The following is a 21,603-nucleotide window of genomic DNA, read 5'->3' as shown; positions in this document are numbered from 1 at the left end:
AGAGCACAAGTACAAGGTAAGAACAAAATAAGAGGGGAGCGATTTAAAAGAGACATGAGAAGTAACTTCTTTACAGACAGGGGAGAGAGTACCTGGAATGAGCTACAAGAAGTGGTCAAGGCAGGTACAATTGCAACACTTGGATAGATACTTGGAGGAGAAGGGCTTGCCAAAGGGTTTCGGCCTAAAACGTCAACTGTACTTTTTTCTATAGATCCTGCCTGGCCTGCTGAGTTCCTCCAGCATTTTGTGTGTGTTGCTTATGTTCCCAGCATCTGCAGCTTTTCTCTTGTTTGTGGCTTGGAGTGTTTTTGGTCAAATGTGACTGCAAATGGGATGAGCATGGAAGATGCTGTGATCAGAATGGACCAGTTTGGCTGAAGGACCTTTTTCCATGCCGTATTACACTATGACCTATCCAACTCAAACAAATATTATCCTATTTCTCTCTTAGGCAACTTGTGACTGTTATGCACTTCAGTTATTTAGATTATTTAGTTACTTCTTTGTTTTGTTTTGGATGTACATTATCTAACTTAACTTTTCTTCTGCAGACAGTAATCTCCATGTCCAGTGTGTTGCTAGGGTGCCACCTGCAGCTCTGCAGTGTGATGGATTTCATGGTGGAGTGCTTTTGCCTCTTTCCATCTGCTTGCCAACCCCCCTACCTCCTTGCACAAAATGTGAAGTGATAAGGCAGGTGGCATCCTTTCACACATGTTATATGCTCCTTCTTCATGAGTCAGTTCCTGACCAGTAATACAGTGCTTCTTCAAACTTCAAGCTATAACTTTGGCACTTACTAGCTTTCTTGACTTGGAAGCTTTGACATGCACCTTCCAAGGGATGCCAGTGAGGTAGCATCTGCACTGTGCTACTGAGCACTTCCAGTAGGAGGAATATGGACTTGCTACCTTCACATTCTCCTACCACTCCTCAATTTTGACTGCACTGATCTGTGTTTGCACAACTATATAGATGGGTGAATATCTTTGCAAAGTTTCAATTTAGGCAAACAGTTTTCACAAGAACATCCACTGAACTTTATAGAAGTAATATTAACAAGTGCCCTTGACTTTGAACAGAATCCCTGTGGAACCCACAACGTCACAGTATCACACTCATGCCTGCACTCCCTGTAGCATACACCGCAGTTTCATTCACAAAATTCTTGGAAGCAAAGCTGTTAATGGCTGCATTTGGGACACACTGGCACAATGAACTCCAGGCTAGAAATTCCTCAGCAAAATACAAACAGCTGGAGGAACTCAGTCGGTCAGGCACATCTTAGGAGTCAGAGGGATAGTGAATGTTTCAGGTCAAGCCCCTGCATCTGGACCTTCACTCAAAGCATCAACTATCCCTATGCCTCTGTAGATACTAGTGGACCTATTGAATTACTCCTGCAGTTTGTTTTTGCTCCAGATTCCAGCATATGTAGTCTCTTGTGCTTCTGGAAATTCCTCACTTTGATATTGCATAACTCTACCAGGCCTTTTTTCTGGTCACTATTGCTCGAATTATTTCAGGGTCATGATTTATAAAAGATAAAATTAATCAAAGTGCTTGGATATCAACAAAAATATTTTTTATGAGACAGGGAAGTCAGAACCTTTCCCGGTGTAGAAATATCAAATACTAGAGGTCATAGGTTTAAGATGAGAGGGGGCAAGTTTAAAGAGGATGCCTGAGGAAAATTGTTTTTTAAAACATGAGCGTGGTAGGTGTCTGGAAGTGATGAAAGCAGATAATAGGCCAACATTAATGAGGCATTTAGACATGAACAGACAGCAAATGGAGGGATATAGATCATGTGCAGACATATGTGCCACCGTGATTCAAAGGGCCTGTTCCTGTACTATACTGTTCTATAGTATTTGTTTAATATTTTTGCTTAATTAATGAACAGCAATGAAGTAGATCACACTCTCAACGCAATGCAACTGGGCCATTCAGATTACCAACACCAGGGACACCAGTAATCATTGAGCATAGGAGCCAAAACATACCAGTTTCAGAGCATTCAGCAAGGTCTTGCATTTGCTGGGAACTAACTGCCCACTGGAAGATCATACCAGGAATCACACTTTTATAAACAATAGTACCAGAGCAAGCAATTATTAACACGAGGCAGTTTGCTGGCCAGCTCAAAATCCAAATTCATCATCTCTCCTCATACTATTATCTCCAATTCTGATGAATAAACATTTGGCTTTGTCTTCTTGTATTATTATAGGTGCTTAATTGCTTCCTAACTGCAATTCACATCTGATTAAAACAATTTGTACCTCTTTCATTTCATTGGCTGCCTTCCTGTGAATGCAATTTGCCAACAGACTGAATACCAGAATTGTGAGTCCTCCACAGTTACTATCTGATTCACACTCCAAATGCAATTTCTAGCCTTAAATAAATACAATTTAAAAAAAGATGCAATTGTTTTGGCAGGCAGGCAACTTCAAAAATTACATTGAGAAAGTTCTCATTAAATTACATCAATTCAAAAGAAAATTTTATTTCCCCCTCTGCAAATATTCCATTTTCATTTCTGATTTAAGACATTTGCAGTTCGCTCCTGCAGTACTTTTTAGGCTTGTTTTTTGGCATCTCAAAGCTGTTCTACATCATTGACTTGTCCTCTACTGAAATATTATTATACTTTCATTTCAGGCTTCTTATAATGAACAAATTAATTTATCCTGATTTACTTTTTTTCTTTCTATAGCCATGGAAAGAAGTTCTGTATAGAATAATATTTAAAATTTCATAATAAAATGATAACTCTATACTTTTTTTTTTAAGAATGAAGTATGTACTGTAATTACCTTATCCCTACAGATACTTTCAGTTGAATTTAAGACTTCTGGGAAGATTGATAACCATATTTTAAAAATACAAATGACTTTTATTCAATATAGTCTTAAGTTTTTTTTTAATGTAGGATGTCTGTATGATCCTGAAAGTGCACACAATATTATCAGGTCATATTGTGTGATTCTAACCCTTAAAAGGGATTACCATTATATATGAATTTTATTAGGGATGCCAAAGCTTCTTCAAATGAATTCTTAGAATGTGTTTGCATTGGTGAGGCCAATCTTATGCTATGCAACCCAGTAGGGGCTCACCAGGTCAGGTAGCATCTATGGAAATTAATAAATAGTCAGTGTTTCAGGCCAAGACCCTTCATCAGAACTGGAAAGGAAATGGGGAGATGCAAGAATAAAATGGTGGGGGAAGGGGAAGGAGGATGAGCTAGGAGATGGAAAAGTAAAGTGTTACAGATGTAGGTGGGCAGAGAATGAAACAAGGGGAATAGAATGGAATCGAGATATGTTGACAGGAGTTCAGTGGGGCAGGAGCCTACCCGGATAGTCAGGTTTGTGGATCTTGTGTAGGAGGTAGAAACGAGCAATGCTGGATCAGAGAACTATGAGTTTGATGGCGGTGGATGGGAGTTCACCAGAGATGATTAATGATTGTGTCAGAGACAATTTTCTGATGGTCTGGAATGGGATCATTTTCATGGGGTAAGTAAGAGGATATGTCTGAGATCTTCCACCCGACCTCAGTAAGGTAGAGGTTTTTCTATCTATCCTTTGTCTTAAAAATATGGTGAGCCCTCTAGAACTGGTCATATTGATTTGATGTAACTCAGTGGTTTGTCAGACTATTGCAGAAGATGATAGTGTTCTCATGCAATTAGAGACACAGACTGGGTAGGAAGGGAAGTTTTCCTTTCCTAGATGCTGGTGGCAGACAATAATTTCAGGATCACTTTTAACAGAGCCAGGATTTTGCTTCTATTCTTATCTTAAAAGTAGTGTTCAACTTTCAAAATCTCTTGGTGAGATGTAACTTTAGTGCCCTCTGGATTCTTCTCTGAGAGTACTTGTCACACTAAGCATAAAAAAACCCACAAAAGAAAAAGAACACAATAATATATTTTAACACAATAAATCTAAATAAATAACATAGCATATAGATGTGGATTGTTTTAAGTCCATAATATGACACTATGTTGAACATAAGGTGATTGAATGGAAATGAAAAAAAGCAGTGTTGGAGTTAGTGGGTGGAGGTGTTGATCAGCCTTACTGCTTTGGGAAAGTAATTGTTTTTGAGTTTGGTGGTTCTGGTGTGGATGCTGTGTAGCCTCCTCCCTGATGGGAGTGCGACAAACAGTCCATGAGCAGGGTGGTTGGGATTCTTCACGAATCTATGTAACAAATATGGCATGTGCTTTTTTTGTTTCATATTTTAGGGAAAAGGTTATTTACATTAATTAAGGTTCTTAGATTAGTTTTTGAACAAGTGATAACAGTGCACTTTCCATATGATATATTATTTAATATCACATCTTGAGTACTGTACATTTGGCCCATATTGCTGTGGGAGTAGAGTATAGTATGATTTGGTCAGAACAGAACTTGGATAAAAGTTCTGCTTCCTTTAAAAGTAGATTTAAACTAGATTTTTGGTTCCTGTGGGAACTATATTTTCTGGAACTGAATTTAACAAAGGAGAAAGAGTTGCTTGTAATGTCAGGTCATTGACAGACATCATCTACTTCCAAATCCAGTTTTTCCACTTTTACAGCAGTCTCCTGCAATAGAAATAACAACTTGATTAATATAAGGAAGCAATGCTTCAGAGAGATAGAGTGATTTGAACAGGCTCCTGCAGGAAAGCTTGCACGCAGTTTAGATGTCTCCTTTCAAAGAGTCATGAAATCATAAAGGTAAAGAGCACAGAAATAAACACTTCGACCTGTTACATTTATGGCAACCTTCTTGTCTGTCTACACAAATCCGATTTGCTCCAATTGTCCATAACCTTGTCTGTCTTTCCTATTCAAGTTCCTGCTTAAATGCATCTTAACATAGTGATAATCTCTACCATGTCCTCTGGCAACAACTTCAGTGATCAACCAAAGTCTGAAGGAAATTTCCTCTTGGATCCCCTTTAAATTTCCTTCCTCTCAACTTAATCCTATGATCTCTTGCTTTTGATATCCCTACCCCAGGAAAGAGATTTCTGACTATCATAACAAAACCATGCTACTTTCATGCTCACACTGCATTCAGTCCTTTTTTGGTCATAACAAAGAGACCAATATTTTCCAGTGAGTGTACAATGCAGTTTATGGAGCTGCTGTCCATCCCAAACTTGAAAGGACAATTGATTGCATTTATGTTCCATGTGCTATGCTAATAGATTACTGTACTGTCTTTGACCTGAAAGAGTTTTCTTCTTCCAATGTTGAACAGCATTATAAAATGATGTGGCTCAGTGCCAATGATAACTTGCTCAGGAGCTCTTAAAATGTTGTCATCTTAGTGTAATCATCAGTGTCTCTTTAGTTTATAGAAGAATGAAGGAATATTACAAAATAAGAATCGCTGGATAATTAAAGACAAATTCACCTTCAAACATCTTGATTGTTACACCATAAGATGATGCACCCATGCTGAATTCATCAATTTCATCAGCTTTATCTCCATCTTTCACCCTGCCCCTGAATTCACATTGTCCATTTCTGACACTTCTCTCCACTATCTCAATGTCTGCTTCCATCTCTGGAGATAAACCGGATACTGACATAATCTAATAAACCTACCGATCCCCATAGTTATCTTGACTATACCTCCTCCCACCCTTTCTCCTGTAAAAATGCTGTTCCCTTTACTCAGTTTCTTCATCCCCACTGCATCAGCTCCCAGGATGAGGCTTTCCTTTCCGGGATGTCTGAGATGTCCTCCTTCTTCAAAGAATAGGGGTTCGCTTCCTCCATCATTGATGATGCCCTCATCTGTATCTCCTCCATTTCCCAGACATCCACACTCACCACACCTTCCCACTTCCCTCTTGTCGATAAGATCTCCTGCTGTCTCCCCATTTCCCTTCATGCCCTGACCAATCAAAAATCTACCAACCTCTGCCTTAAGTATACATGAAGACCTGGCCTCCGCAGAATGGCAAAGAATTCCACAAATTCACAACCCTCTGGCTAAAGAAATTCCGCCTCATCTCCATTCTATTCTGTCCATCCTCTGGTATTAGACTGTCCCACCATGGGAAACATCCTCTCCACATCCACTCTGGATTAGATTAGATTTAGATTAGATTCAACTTTATTGCCATTGCGCCGAGTACAGATACAAAGCCAATGAAATGCAATTAGCATCTAACCAGAGGTGCAAAGGAATAGTATCATTTACAAAATAACTGTGAATAAAAAGTAAATGCTACAGCACACAAATATAAAAGTACTGAGACAGTATAATACGGATGCAATACTGTTAGCACTGTGATGAGAGGTTCAGCAGGGTCACAGCCTCAGGGCAGAAGCTCTTCCTGTGCCTGCTGGTGCGGGACCGGAGGCTCCTGTAGCGCCTACCGGATGGGAGGAGAGTAAAAAGTCCATGGTTAGGGTGAGATGCATCCTTGATAATGCCTTTTGCCCTACCCAGGCAGCGTTTATGGTAGATGTTCTCAATGGTGGGCAACTGGGTGCTGATAATCTGCTGGGCAGTTTTCACCACACGCTGGAGTGCTTTGCGCACCGATACGGGACAATTGCCATACCACAATGAGATGCAGTTGGTGAGTATGCTCTCAATGGTACAGTGGTAAAAGTCTGACAGTATCCTGGGACAGACGTGAGCTTTCTTGATGCTCCGTAGGAAATAAAGGCTCAGTTGCGCCTTTTTGATCAGGGTGGAGGAGTTCAGGGACCAGGTGAGATCATCGGAAATGTGGACACCAAGGAACTTGAAGCTTGATACATGCTCCACTACAGCTCCGTTGATGTAAATTGGAACATGAGTGTGGCTCCTAGCATGCCTGAAGTCCACAATGATCTTCTTGGTCTTCTGGGTGTTAAGGGCCAGGTTATTATCGGCACACCACACGGCCAGGTGCTGGACCTCATCCCTGTAGGCTGTCTTGTCATCCCCTCTGATCAGGCCAACCACTGTGGTGTCTCCATCAAGGCCTTTTACTGTTTGATAGAATTCAATGAGGTCAGCCCTCATTCTCCTGAATTCCAGAGAATACTGGCCCAGAGCCATAAAACAATCTTAATATACAAGCTATTCAATCCTGGAATCATTTCAGTAAACCTCCTTTGAACCCTGTCCAATTTCAGCAAATCCTTTCTAAGATAAGGGGCCCAAACCTGCTCACAATGCTACAAGTGAGGCCTCATCAGTGCTTTATGAAGTTTCAATATTACTATAAAGTTTTTATATTTTAGTTCTCTTGAAGTGAATACTAAGATTGCATTTGCCTTCCTCACCACAAACTCAACCTGCAAACTAACGTTCAGGGAATCCTGCACATGGGCTCCCAAGGCCCTTTACACCTCAGTTTTTTGTATTTTTTCTCCATTTAGAAAATAGTCAACCCTTTCATTTCTTCTATCAAAGTGCATGACCATACACTTCCTGACATTGTATTCCATCTGCTGTTTCCTCGCCCTTTCTTCTAATTTGTCCAAGTCCTTCTGTATCTTCTCTACTTCCTCAAAACTACCGGCCCTACAACCTATCTTCCTATTATCTGCAAACTTTGCAACAAAGCTATCAATTCCATCATCCAATCATTGACATATAATGTAAAAAGAATTGGTCCTACCACAGACCCCTTGGAACACCACTAGTCACTGGCAGCCATCCACAAAAGGCTCCCCTTATTCCCACTTTGTGGTTTACACCATCTGGTCCAGGTGACTTATCTACCTTCAGACCTTTCAATTTCCTACAAATGTTCTCTCTAGCTATGGTAACCTCACACACTTCATGGCCCCGACACCTGGAACTTCCACCTTGCTGCTAGTTTCTTCCACCTGAAGACTGATGCCAAATACTTATTCAGTTCATCTACCATTTTATTGTCCCCCATTACTACCTCTTTAGCATCACTTTCCAGCAGTCTGATACCCACTCTTGCCTCTCTTTTACACTTTATGTTTCTGAAGAATGTTTTGGTATCCTCACTTTTGGATCCTCACTATCCAGGTTTTGGTAGCCTCTGCATCCAACACATCATTATCCCCAACCTCTGCCATCTTCAATGGGATCCTACCAGCAAATACATCTTTACCTCCCATTCCTACTCTCTGTTTACCACAGGGGAATCATTTTCTCCGTGATTTCTTTGTCCATTCATCCCTTCCCATTAATCTCACTCAACACAAATCCCTTAAAGCAACAGAAATACTACACCTGACTGTTCATTTCCTCCCTTACCTCCGTTCAAAGCCCTAAACAGTCCTTCCAGGTGAGGCAACACTTCACCTGTGAACCTGTTGAGGTTGCCTATTGTATCTGATGTTCCAAATGCGGCCTACTCTACACTGGCAAGACTTTACGTAATTTGGAGGGCACTTTGTCAAGCATCTCCACTCCATCTGCCAAAAGCGAACTTTCCCTTGGCCCATTCCTTTTCTGACATATCAGTCCATGGTCTTCTTTTTTGCCATAGCTACTCTCTGGTTGGAGGTACAACACCTCAAATTCCATTAGGTAGTCTCCAACCTGATGGCACAAACATCAATTTCTCCTTCCAGTAATTTTTTCCTCCTTCCTTTTCTTCTATCCCCCTCTCTGGCTTCTTACCTCTTCTCCTCACCTGCCTATCATCTACCCCTGGTGCCCCTCCTTCTTCCCTTTTTCCTATGGTCCATTCTCCTCTCCTATCAGATTCCTCCTTCTCCAGCCTTTCCTACCTACCTGGCTTCATCTATCACCTTCTAGCTGGTCCTCTTTCCCATTCACCCACATTTTTATTCTAGCAGTTTCCCCCTTCCTTTACAGTCTTGAAAAAAGGTCTCCACCCAATATGTCAACTGTTTATTTATTTCCATAGATGCATTTTGTATGTATTGTATGATTCCCATTTACCAGCCCTTGGCCCCGCACCTCCTATGCTTTCGCAAATACTGCTTGTCCAGATACTTCATAAATCCCACTCACTTCATCTGGCTATATGTCATGGCAGAATCACAATGTCCTCATCACAACCTGCTCTTACACCATTATGAATCATTGGCAAACTTGTAAACCTTACATTTCATTCCCTTCTCCAGGTTAGTAATATAAATATCAACATTAGAGCTTCCTGCTTCACACTTACGACTGTGTGGCTAAGCACAGCTCTAATGCCATGCTCAAGGTTGGTGATGACACCACTAACATGGGCCAAATCAAAAGTGGTGATGAATCAGCATCTAGGAGGGAGATTGAAAATCTGGCTGAGTGGTGCCACAGCATCAACCTCGTACTCAATGTCAGCAAGACCTAGGAGATTAGAGGTGGAGAGAGTCAGCAACTTTAAATTCCTCAATGTTATCATTTTGGAGGACCTCTGTTGGGCCCAGCACATAAGTGCAATCCCATAGGAGTTTGCAAAGATTTGGTATGACATCCAAAACTTTGTCAAACCTCTGTAGATGTGTGTTGGAGAGTATATTGACTGGCTGCATCACAGCCTGGTATGGAGACACCAATGCCCCTGAATGGAAAATACTACAAAAGGTAGTGGATACGGTCCAGTCTTTCATGAGTAAAGCCCTCCTCACCACTGAGCACATCTACACAAAGCATTTTCTCAGGAAAGCAGCATCCATCATCAGAGACCCCACCACACAGAGTATACACAAAATAATCTGCAGATGCTGGGGTCAAAGCAACACTCAAAACACGCTGGAGGAACTCAGCAGGTCGGGCAGCATCCGTGGAAAAGATCAGGCGACATTTCGGGCCAGAACCCTTCGTCAGGACCGTAGAGGGAAGGGGCAGAGGCCCTATAAGGAAGGTGGGGGGAGGGTGGGAAGGAGAAGGCTGGTAGGTTCCAGGTGAAGAACCAGTAAGGGGAAAGATAAAGGGGCGGGGGAAGGGAGGCAGGGAGGTAATAGGCAGGAAAGGTGAAGAAGGAATAGGGGAAAACACAATGGGTAGTAGAAGGAGGCGATAGGCAGCTGAGGGAGGGGGCAGAGTGACATAGGGATAGAGGAAGGGAGAGGGAGGGAATTACCAGAAGTTGGAGAATTCTATGTTCATACTAAGGGGCTGGAGACTAGCTAGACGGTACATGAGGTGTTGTTCCTCCAACCTGAGTTTAGCCTCATCATGGCAGTAGAGGAGGCCATGTATGGACATATCTGAATGGGAGTGGGAAGCAGAGTTGAAGTGGGTGGCTACTGGGAGATCCTGTCAATTTTGGTGGATGGAGTGGAGGTGCTCGACGAAGTGGTCCCCCCATCTGCATCGGGTTTCTCTGATGTAGAGGAGGCCGCACCGGGAGCACCGGATGCAATAGATGACCCCAACAGACTCACAAGTGAAGTGTTACCTCACTTGGAAGGATTGTTTGGGGCCCTGAATGGTGGCAAGAGAGGTGTAGGGACAGGTGTAGCACTTGCGCTTACAGGGATAAGTGCCGGGTGGGAGATCCGTGGGGAGAGACCGATCCCTGAGGAATGGTAGGGTCCTGTTGAAGGTGGTGGAAGTTGTGGAGGATAATGTGCTGGATCCGGAGGCTGGTGGGGTGGTAGGTGAGGACAAGGGGAACTCTGTCCCTATTGTGGTGGCGGGAGGATGGGGTGAGGGCCGAAGTGCGGGAAATGGAGGAGATGCGGGTGAGGGCATCATTGATGACAGCAGAAGGGAAACAACGATCCTTAAAGAAAAAGGACATTTGAGATGTCCTGGAATGGAAAACCTCATCCTTGGAGCAGATGCGGCAAAGACGGAGGAATTGGGAATAGGGAATGGCATCTTTGCATGTGGCAGGGTGGGAAGAGGTATAGTTGAGGTAGTTATGAGAGTCAGTGGGCTTGTAGAAGAAGTATATACACAGAGTATGCTCTCTTCCCACTGTTGCCATTAGGTACACAAGCCTCAGGACTCACACCACAAGGTTCAGGAACAATTATTATCCCTCAGCCATTGGCCGAAAGGGGATACTTCAACTTCACTTGCTCCATCACTGAAATTTTCCCACAACCTGTGGACTCACTTTCAAGGACTTTTCATCTCATGTTCTCAATATATATTGCTTATTTAGTTATTAACATGATTCATTTCTTTTTGTATTTGCACCGTTTATTGTTCTTTTGCACAATGGTTGAACACCCAAGTTGGTGCCGTCTTTCATTGATTCTATTATGGTTATTATTCTAATATGAATTATTTGAGTATGCCCGCAGGAAAATGAATCTCACTGTTGTATATGGTGATATGATCATTGTGGTATATTCACTTCGAGAATAAATTTACTTTTAACTTTGAACGTTGAGAACCAATCCTGCAGTGCATTCCTAGTTATATCCCTCCAACCTGAACAAAAACCTTTATTCAAATCCTATGTTTTCTTTGTAACAGCCAATTCTTAATCTATGATTATGCACTTCCACCTGTACCTTAAACTCTTAATTTATGCATGTCTCTTATATAGCACCTTGTCAAATGTCTTTTGTGAAATGTAAATACACTGCATCTATAGGGTTCCTGCTCCCCTCTCCCTGTCATACCTTCAAAAAAATTCAAGCAAATTAGTCAAATATGATTTACTTTTCATGAAACCATGTTGTGGTCTCATGAAAAGTAAATTATATTAACACTATCCCTTGTGCACAAATTGTTACCTGTTGTTTTAAATTAATCCATCTGTTATCAGAGATATTTACAGTATCTCATGGTGAATACTGATGCAAAAGAAATAGATTTTTACACATTCTTTTTTTCTGTGTCATTAATTTACCAACTTCATTCCCTACAGGTCCCACACGTACCTTAGCAACCATTTCCCTATTTATATTTCCATAGAAACTCTTACTGTTTGGTTTATTCTACTTGCAAGTTTTCTCTCAAAATCAATTGCTATTAGAGAATTTAATTAGACATCAATAGCCAAACACTGCATGCTATAGTTCACACAAAATACTCTGCAGATGCTGGGGTCAAAGCAATACGCACAAAATGCTGGAGGAATTCAGCAGGTCAGGCAGCATCCGTGGAAACGAAGGGTCTCGGTCCACAGATGCTGCCCGACCTGCTGAGTTCCTCCAGCATTTTGTGCGTGTTGCATTCTATAGTTCGACTGCTAAGGTTGGAAGTGAGCTTGCTTCTGGAGTGGAGGCAACATAAATTAAACAGTTTCCGTTAGTTCTGAAAAATCTATGTGTAGCAAGTTTGTTGGAGGTAGGGATTACAGCAAGAAAGATTGAGAAACAACACTGCAGGAATTATGCAGCCTTGATTGATACAAATCTTCACTATGTTGTAGACACATAGGTGATGCGGGGTCAAAATAGTGTAAGTAACTAAAGATTTGTATTTAGAAAGTGCTCCTCCTAGTGCAGAATGTCCCAAGGTGTTTGACTGTAATGATGTACCTTTGAAGAATGTTCACAGATGTGACATAAGAAATGTGACAGCCATTTTTGAACCCTCATCTACCAACGTGTTAGTGACCAGGTATTCAAGACTTCCCAGGGCAACTGGGATAATTGCCTTGCCTCTTCGAAGTACTTTTTAAACAGTCATTTCTTTCCACTTTAAAGACCAGAAGGACATTGTGTCTTGATTTAATGTTTCAGCAGAAAGATAGCAACTGTAGGAGTGAAATGGCTTCCATTACATTGGCCTAGATACAGTATGTGTATGACTAAAGTTTGTGCCCATAACCTCCAAACACAAACTTTGTCATCACTCCTTCTTTTTCTCCTTGGCAACCCCTCAGGAATAAAGAATGTTTACTTCCACTAGCTTTATGTGTTCAGAAATGAAACCAATGTGGGAACACAGACTCTTACACAGATGAGGCAAGGGTTTAGGTTCTGCGGCCTCTGTACCTTCCACTTCTTCCGAAGGGTCTATTTATCCTGTGACATCTTGAATACACCTTCTATAATTTGAACAGACTTGGGACAAAATGTCCCAGGAACCTGTGGGGATGTTCTATTTCTTTTAAGGATCCAGGAATATTTTTTCTCTGTCTACCTTGTCAGCTTTTAAGAATAGAGTGCCAATGTTAATGGAAAATGCTGCAGTCAAAGCTCAGTAATCCTTCAAAAAATATATTATCTCAACATCTGCAGTCCTACTGTGGCCACTTGTGAATAGCAGTCCATGTTCAAACAACTGGAGGTGAAGGGCATTAGAGTACTATACACAAAAGACAAACTGAGCATTTGTAATCAGCCATTTAGTCCTTGGACCCTGGCATGCATCATTACCCTGGCAGTCTTCAGCTAGTCTGACAAAAATAGTTGGCTGAATACACCAGAAAGAGCAAACGCTAAGGACCCTAAAACCATTTTAAGAATGGTGCAGAATACACTCTCAAGAATCAGCCACAACTATAGCTCAGCTGTCTCAGTACAGCAACAAGGCTGACATTTAAACAACGAAGTGAAAAATTCTCCAAACCTCTCTTGTCCAGAAAGAGCAGATAAATCCAGTCTGGCCAATTACCTCCCCATTACTCTCCCCTCATCAACTGTAAAGTGATGGAATGAGTCATCAACAGAATTATAGAAATTTACTGCATGGGAGGTCATTTGGATCATGGCACCCATGCTGACTGTAAAGAGAGCTACTTAGAATACTTCCATTTTCCGGCTTTGTGTGTTATAGGCCTTTGAACACTCATCCAGATGACTTTTAAATTCAGTGAGAGCCTGTCTCTCCACCAGCATGTCAGATAAAAAGACACAAAAATACATGTTTTAAGACTACGACTTACCTTTTAACTCAGCACCACGTTCCCAAAGTTTTTCTTGATTCTTTCCAATATACTCAGTGATTGACAATTCCAGAGATTCACTGTTACTTCTCAGTTCTGTGCAAAATGGCCAAATCCTTATCTTGAGAGTGGTATCCTCGGATCTCGACTTCCCCAGCCAGGAGAAACTTTAACTCCATGTCTATAGCCTGTAAAGCTCCGTAGGAATTGAGTAATTTTAATCACATCACCTCACATTCTTTTAAACTTAAGGTCATGGGTATAACCTCTAGTTGAATGATAAAGCTGCTATTTGAACGATTCAATCTGGGGGTTTCTTTGCTTTACTTTTTCAAATATATCTTGAATATGGAGGTCACAGTTATCAACAATATACCAAGTGTAGCCTCACAAGTGTTCTATAAAACAGAATGGAGTTTTCTATTTTTATACTCAAATCCTCATATAATAAAGTCAATATAATATTTTATTTCCTAATTTTTGTATCATATGCGAATTTTGATTGATTCATATCCAGGAACACCTTGCAGCTTCTCATCACTTAAAATACACTACTCCTTTCCATATCATCAACATAGATGACATGACATTTTACCACATTACATTCCACTTGCCTGTAGTAGCTTAGTAGATTTGGAATTAGGCAGTATGTAGGAGTTCTCCACTAGTGAAAAAACTCTTTCAACTTTCACTCTCTATTCATCACTAATCAAATTTGCTTCCAATAGTTACAAACGTCTCTGCTCAGTGAAATAAGCCTTTCCTCTTCAGCTGGCTGAGGTGATTCAATTTTAAACATGTTGATTAAATTTGACCTCTATATCCTTTGTTTAGAATGAAATAATTCTAGTTTAGAGAGTTTCTCCTCTCTATCCTCTCTATTGATTAAAGATACTCAACTATAATCAAACAGCTGTATTTTGTATATGTATATGCTCTAAACAACTATGCTTACATTATTACAAATTATTATTTTATTTAGAGAGACAAAGAATGGCACAATGAGCCGGTGCTGTCCATTTGCACCACATGGCCAATTAACCTACTAAGCTGTGTGTCTTTAGAATGTGGGATGAAACCCATATGGTCACAGGAAGAACGTACAAACTCCTTACAGACTGTGGCAGGAATTGAACTAATAGCGATACACTAACCACAATGCTACCATGCACCATGCCACCACAGGTTATTCTACTTGCAAATCGACCAAACCACTATTGCACACAGAAGTTCCCAAGTTAGTTCGTGGTTGCAGGATACATGAATATTCATCAGGTAGCTAGTGTGGGTCAACTGTGCTTTCCAAAGTCATCTGACTGTATTGACTCCCCCCAAATGCAGCACCAATTCTGATACCTCCCTCCCTTTATCCTCACTATATACTGAGGTAGTTGTATGATTACCTACTGATTGCCCATCATGACTACAATGTCATGTAGACCTGGTTTATCATCTCCTGTGAATGGTCCTGTTCTTGATAAACCCATGAAGATCCAGTTTATTAATTTATTCTCTCTTTCACTAGTGGGAGCTGCTTCTTGACTTAAAAGAAAATTGCACACATATAACTAAGGTTATTGCTTATTAAGTATCCACAGTTGCATTTTTCTATATTTTCCATCAAAAAATCTTTCATTTATCTATTCAACCACATATTTGCAAAAAGATATTTAATTTTCCCCCCTCAAATGCATGCTGTTGCTTACAGCATGAAAATTGTCAAACAAGTTGAACCTTGGCACACAACCACAGTATCCAAGACTAGATCTGTCCTATTCTACTTGATTTCAAACAAGTTAAAGACATAAATCAATCTACTATGTATATGCATGTTAGCAGCAAAGTCAAATTACTTACATGAATTATATTTCTTAAGGTTTATAAGTTCAAGAGTGAGCATGTTTAGAAGATTGACATATAAACAGCATTAATAAAGTAATCTTACCAGAGAAATTGAAAACAAAACACATAAGAATTCTGTCAAACCCATCAGTAACCTTCAAAATCATGGGTATGCTCTAACGCTGTACCTTTTGTGCCAACCTAACCATCACATTCCCTATTCCATGTTAGTTTTTGCTGGATTAAATGTACTGAGTGACTTTCAGAGCTTTTACTTTCAAGACTTGATTTAAGATAAAAGTGAGAAAAAGAATCAGAAGAAAGGGAGTTGCAGATGGCGGGAGAAGCCAAATTGTGGAAGTGTTTTGATCACTTCATGCTACATGAGGATGTGTCTGTGATGTTGTGAGCCAGGTTGAAAACCAATTCCTTTGGTTATTATTGTAGTGAAAAATATTGTAAAAGAAACTCCTCTTCTTGTTCCTGTGTTTAATTATCTTTATGAAAGAAAACAGTCTAATTAAGAAAAGTTCTCTTTGAGAATATATCCCAAACACTTTAAAATTCTTAAGTACCAATCCAAAATTTATATTTGTGAATAAAAATATATGGGAAATCCATATGCATAGTTTGATACTCTTGCATAACTCATAATATTATCAGACTTACACTCGTCTATTCTCGATTTTTGGTCCTTATTCTTTCCAATATTAATTTAGCTCAATATTTCTTAGCCAATAAAGTAAAACAAAAAAGAAAGCCAATGCGGAGAAAGAAAGCCTGTGCTTTTAGACAAACTAGTAAACTACATGCAGCTGTTCTTTTTTAAGGACAATGGATTCTTCAGTGATTAAAATAAAACCTAAAGAGAAATGAAGAAAATTAATAGTCACATTAACTAAACCAATGTATGTTTTAATGGAAGAATACAAATATCATCGGAGCTTCACATAGTTTAAATACTTTCGTTGAAAGGGTGAAAAAAATTCAGAGATTTGTTTTTCAAATACAGTATAAAATAAATTGACATATAGATTTTTGGTAACTCATCAACCAGATTTAAAATATTTCAGCTATGGGAGGAGTCCATCTGAAAACTAATTTACAGACTTGCAGTTATTTCATTAAACAGTCATATAATGAGTGTTCAAATTACTGCAAAATAATACTGTTAATAATACTCTTCCTAATTCACATTCCCTGTAATAAGAGCAATTTCTTTACTGAAGCCAAATTAAAACACATTTTCTTTAAAATATCCATTGATTTAAAATCAGACTCTGTTATTTTCAATTTCATCTTCAAAGCGACTATTTATCTTTAATTTCTCACAGCTGTCAAGACACCTGTTGATTAAAAGCAAACATGACAAGATTTGAATCGAAATGTTTGGTTTTAGTTCAAAATTCCTTCCAAGAATGTGGGTACAAACTTAGAATAATTAACAAATTAAGAAAAAAAATAAACCCCTTTATATACTGTAGGCGATGGGTTAGAAACTCAAACATCAGCCATCTTTGAAGGAGCATACTGCAAGGTCACGAGTCCAAAAATTAATCATACTGTTTGAAAACCAGCACGTGACACATGATTGTCAAAAAATGTGCATATTTTGATGCAAATCTTGACTACTACCACAAACGCTAAGCTAGCAACGATCGTAATTCTTGACTGCTGGCCATGAGAAAATCAATCTAATTTAATAATGAGATAATAGTATGTTTTGTATACTATTTGGTTGAATGGAATATTATATCTCATTCTCCTGGAATGCAAGTATTTTAATATCAATCTAATTTTCACCCTATCATCATAATATGTTACTTCATCAAACGGAAGTTTCTGGAACATGCACCTCATGATCCAGAGAGTACCCCAATATGCATAGGTAAGAATATATTAGGTTAACAGAATGGCGATATTTTACACACTTTTCAGATATGTACTTCTACATTAAGAATATCCAGGTAAACATTAGGCAACCTTTCACCGAGTGATTGCCTGTGCTCACATATTTTCATGTTTAATCTTCCTTTGCATCAATAGCTTGACTATTGTTCACATCCTGGAGATCAAACCAAACCAGAATCTTATCCCTATTCCCAATATTCCAGGTAGCTCATGTTCTGAGCCTGTAGTTAAAAGGCATTATCCTGGGCTCACTCATATATGACCTCGTAAGTGATCCATAAATGTCCACAGACTCCCGGGTGAGTTTTATTTAGTTCAGCAAATGGACTGCCTGTACCCAGTTTTATTATACTTTCTGCCTTTGCACTCCATCCTTCACAATCTGTTCCTGGAACTTATGATTTAGTGTTGTCATTTTATAATGTAAATATTGAACTATTTTCATTTATCTCTTCTCTCTTTTACATCTTGTTTAATTCTTTCAGTGCTTAGGTAAGAAATGCATCCTTTTTTTCAATCTTCTCCTCCAAGTTAACCACTGTCTGTTGAAACTCACAACTGTCACACTGAGTGGTCTTGATCTGCAGCCTCAGTGAGTCTTTGACCCACTAAGAAGCCTTTTAGGTGATCGCTTCTGCCTTAAAATATATATTCTATGCCCATCTCTTTTCTACATTGATCTCCTGAGCACAGTATTCAAACAGCCATTAGGACTGTGGATTCAGTAAATCAGAAGCATTTCCAGCCACTATTATTTGTCTTGAAGTGCAAAAGCTACCAAGCTGCAGGAACTGGAGATTTTCCAATCACTTTTAGAGTTTGGCTTTGCGCCTTACAGCACGTGGCTTGTGTTTTCAACAAAGTAGCTTTATTTTAATTGACTGTTATATGTATTACAAATACTATCAATACATCTGTCACTATTACAAATCACTATTCTATTTACAAATCAACAAAACTACAATCAGCTCCACAGATCCCCAAACATGTTAATAGTAGTTGTGTACAGAGATTCCTGAATTGAGCTGATCTTACTTTACTTAATGAACTGTCTCTGTTGATTCTTGTTTGAAGTGCAGTCGTGCTGGCTGTTCTTCATCCTCATTGTCCCTTGCTTTTGATGTATGTTCATCCCTCTGAGTAACTACTGAGGCTTCAGTCTTCTAGTATTTTAATTACAAATGTGCCATCTGTATTTGTGGCTTCAGTTTATCTTGCCACATAAGCCTGGGTTATAAATTCCTCTGAACAGTTTAATGCTCCAGCTGATCACACTGTAGTGCCCTTCACAGATTCACAGTTGTTTCTTGATGTAGCATAATCAAAATCAGAATCAGATTTATTATCATTAACTTTGATAATGTGAAATTTGTTGTTTTGTGGCAGTGGCATATTGCAAGGCATAAGATTACTATAAATTGCAAAAGAAATAGTTCAGTAAAAGGAATAATGAGGCAATGTTCATGGGTCAAGGAATGTTCAGAAATCTTTTGGCAATTCAAGGTTCTTGCTCTTTAAGTTTCCATACATATGCTGTTCTGTGAACGTTTTACTGTTCTTTTTAACCATTTATATCCAAGAGGGTAATTCCGCATTTAAGCCCTTACATTCTTAAATATTGTCATGTACCACGTACTGTACCAATAATTTATTCGTTAATGTTCAGCTTGGGATATACCAGAAACTCCTGCTCCACACCTCCATAGAGGCATGACACAAATAAATAAAATAGAGAAATCTAAAGTAAAGTCTGGTTGACTCCTGTTTGCATTACTACAACATTTATTAATGTAATTTCAAGGTAGTCAATAAAACTGAAGGTGTTTGGCACTGGGTGGATGCGTATCTTGTATCAATGGAGGTGACTGTTGCTGTAAGTCATTCAGCTCAGTCCCAGGACTAACCCTGTAGGAAATTTAAAGGTCGGTCTTCTAGACACAGCCATCTCCAAGTTGGTAAGTTCTCTGATGACTGGACAGCATGGTGGTACATCAGATAGTGATGCTGATTTCCAGCTCTAGTAGCCGGGTTCAATCCTTACCTCTAGTGCTCTATATGGAATTGGTACGTTCTCCATGCTAGAAGGTGGTTCCTCCCGGGTTCTCTGGTTTCCTCCCACATCTGAAGGACATGTTACCCAGTAAATCAATTGGTTACTGTGTAGGTGGCTACAGGAGAAATCAGGGGCAAGGTGTTGGGCATGTGAGAGAAGTTTCGGAGAACTAAATAAGGGAATGGGATTCAAAGGACTGCTCTGATAGCTACAGAGTTGCTGGGCCAAACAGCCTTTTTCTATGTTTCAAGGGAATGTGAAGCATGACTGTACAAGTTTCGCTTTCCTTTATTGATCCTAGTGCAGCAGCCCAGCTCTACCTGCAGCAGTACTGGGAAAATATTTGTTTATTGACTGATAAATGAGTTGTAATGACACTGCCACACAGATTCCAGGCAATAACCTGAAAGAGGAAACCTCTCTTCTTGATGTTTAATGACATTGCTGTCATTGGCTCCCCTACTATTAATATTCCAAGAAAAACAGCTACCAGAAATTTAACAGCAGCAGTCACATAAACTCTCGCTATAAAAACGGGTCAAAGAGTTGGATTCAGATCCAGGCATCTTACGTAGAAGAGGGTTTGTCCACCAGTAGCTTGGTGTGGTTGTGGTGTGTGGGTTCAGTATTTTTTTGTTAATCTTGTTAATCTTCGATTTTTGTTCACTCATGCAAAGATGGTTAGTTTTAAATATTATTACATAAATCTGCAAATTATTCTACTCCTCAGAGCTCCTTTTACAGCATATCCCATGCCTGCCTCCTACATTATCCTGAACAACAAGTTAGCAGGCCCATAAGACCACCTCAGACTTGCCCTTCATTAAGATACTGTCCTGACTTGGCCAGGTACTGCAATATACAGAATCACAGAGTCATGCAGCACAGGAACAGGTCCATCAGCTCACATGTCCATGCAGAACTTTTTGCCCCTCCACATTAATATCATTTACTAACATTAGGACTGTATTGTTCTATGCCTGGACTTCTTAACTGCCCGTCTAAATACCTCTTAAATATATTATTTCTATATATCACCATCTCTTCTGGCCGCATGTTCCAGATACCCCATTTCTAGACCTGTTTAAAAACAAATCTTAACCTTTACTTTCCCCTTATAACTCCTTCATCTTAGCTTAAACCTTGGACCAGAGCAGACTGGCTTCCAGTAACACAGTTACCTTCATTTATGGGAGATATGGGTCCAGCTATTGGATTGGTTTCTCCAGTTCCAAATGTCTTTAGTATTATTGGGAACTTTCATATGCCCTGTTGGACACTCCTAACATGGGAAAGAAGTTTTGACTTTCTATCCTATATCTACGCATCTCATATTTTCCATACTTCTGACAGGTCAGCCTTCAGCTTTCTATGCTCCAGGGATATCAAGCCCAGCCAATCTGATAACTAATGTCTATCAATCCGGTAACATCCTGAAGAATCTCCTCTGCACTCTCTTCAGTGGAATAATATCCTTCATTGTCAGTTGGTTCAGAATACTGGAACTCCCTACCCCAAAATATTCTGAGAGGAACATTTACCAAGACATCATCCATTCAAGATGGTGGCTCAGCAATATCTGTTCAAGAAGAGTTTACGATGGGTACAAATGCTAGCTTTGCCCCAACACAAGAATCTCAAAAACTAATAAACAAGAAGAATTGAAGGAATTATAAGGTGTGCTGTTGTCAATTGAGGAAAGACATCTAAGAGATATTTGTGTTCACATTTTCTGCAACTTTTGTTTTCAGACTAACTTCAAGTTAGATTGTTCAGCATATTAATAGTGCAATTTTGGGGTGAGATATCAGCACAATTATGAGGAAATCTTGGGTGGTACTAAATCATCTCATTTTGGAGCTAATGGATACATGACTGTGTCTATTAACAAGAATGTCTTACACAAATGATCTTTCATTTAAATATTGGCTGATCCAAGTATTATAGAATATGCAAAGTGCAAATTACATTCGACATGTTTGGATGATAACAGATGAATTAACAGGCGTCTGAAGCATTTCCTCCAGTGGGTCTTTGAGTCCTTG

General features: G+C 39.6%; 1 protein-coding gene across 4 annotated transcripts in view; it reads left to right on the top strand.

Annotated features, from left to right (window-relative positions):
- LOC134353657 (RNA-binding Raly-like protein) overlaps positions 1–21,603 on the top strand; it is a 1,079,267-nt gene that overhangs the window by 515,366 nt on the left and 542,298 nt on the right. The window lies entirely within an intron of this gene.

Source organism: Mobula hypostoma, chromosome 1, assembly GCF_963921235.1.
Source record: "Mobula hypostoma chromosome 1, sMobHyp1.1, whole genome shotgun sequence".
Lineage (NCBI taxonomy): Eukaryota > Metazoa > Chordata > Chondrichthyes > Myliobatiformes > Myliobatidae > Mobula > Mobula hypostoma.
This window is presented reverse-complemented; position numbering and strand designations above follow the sequence as displayed.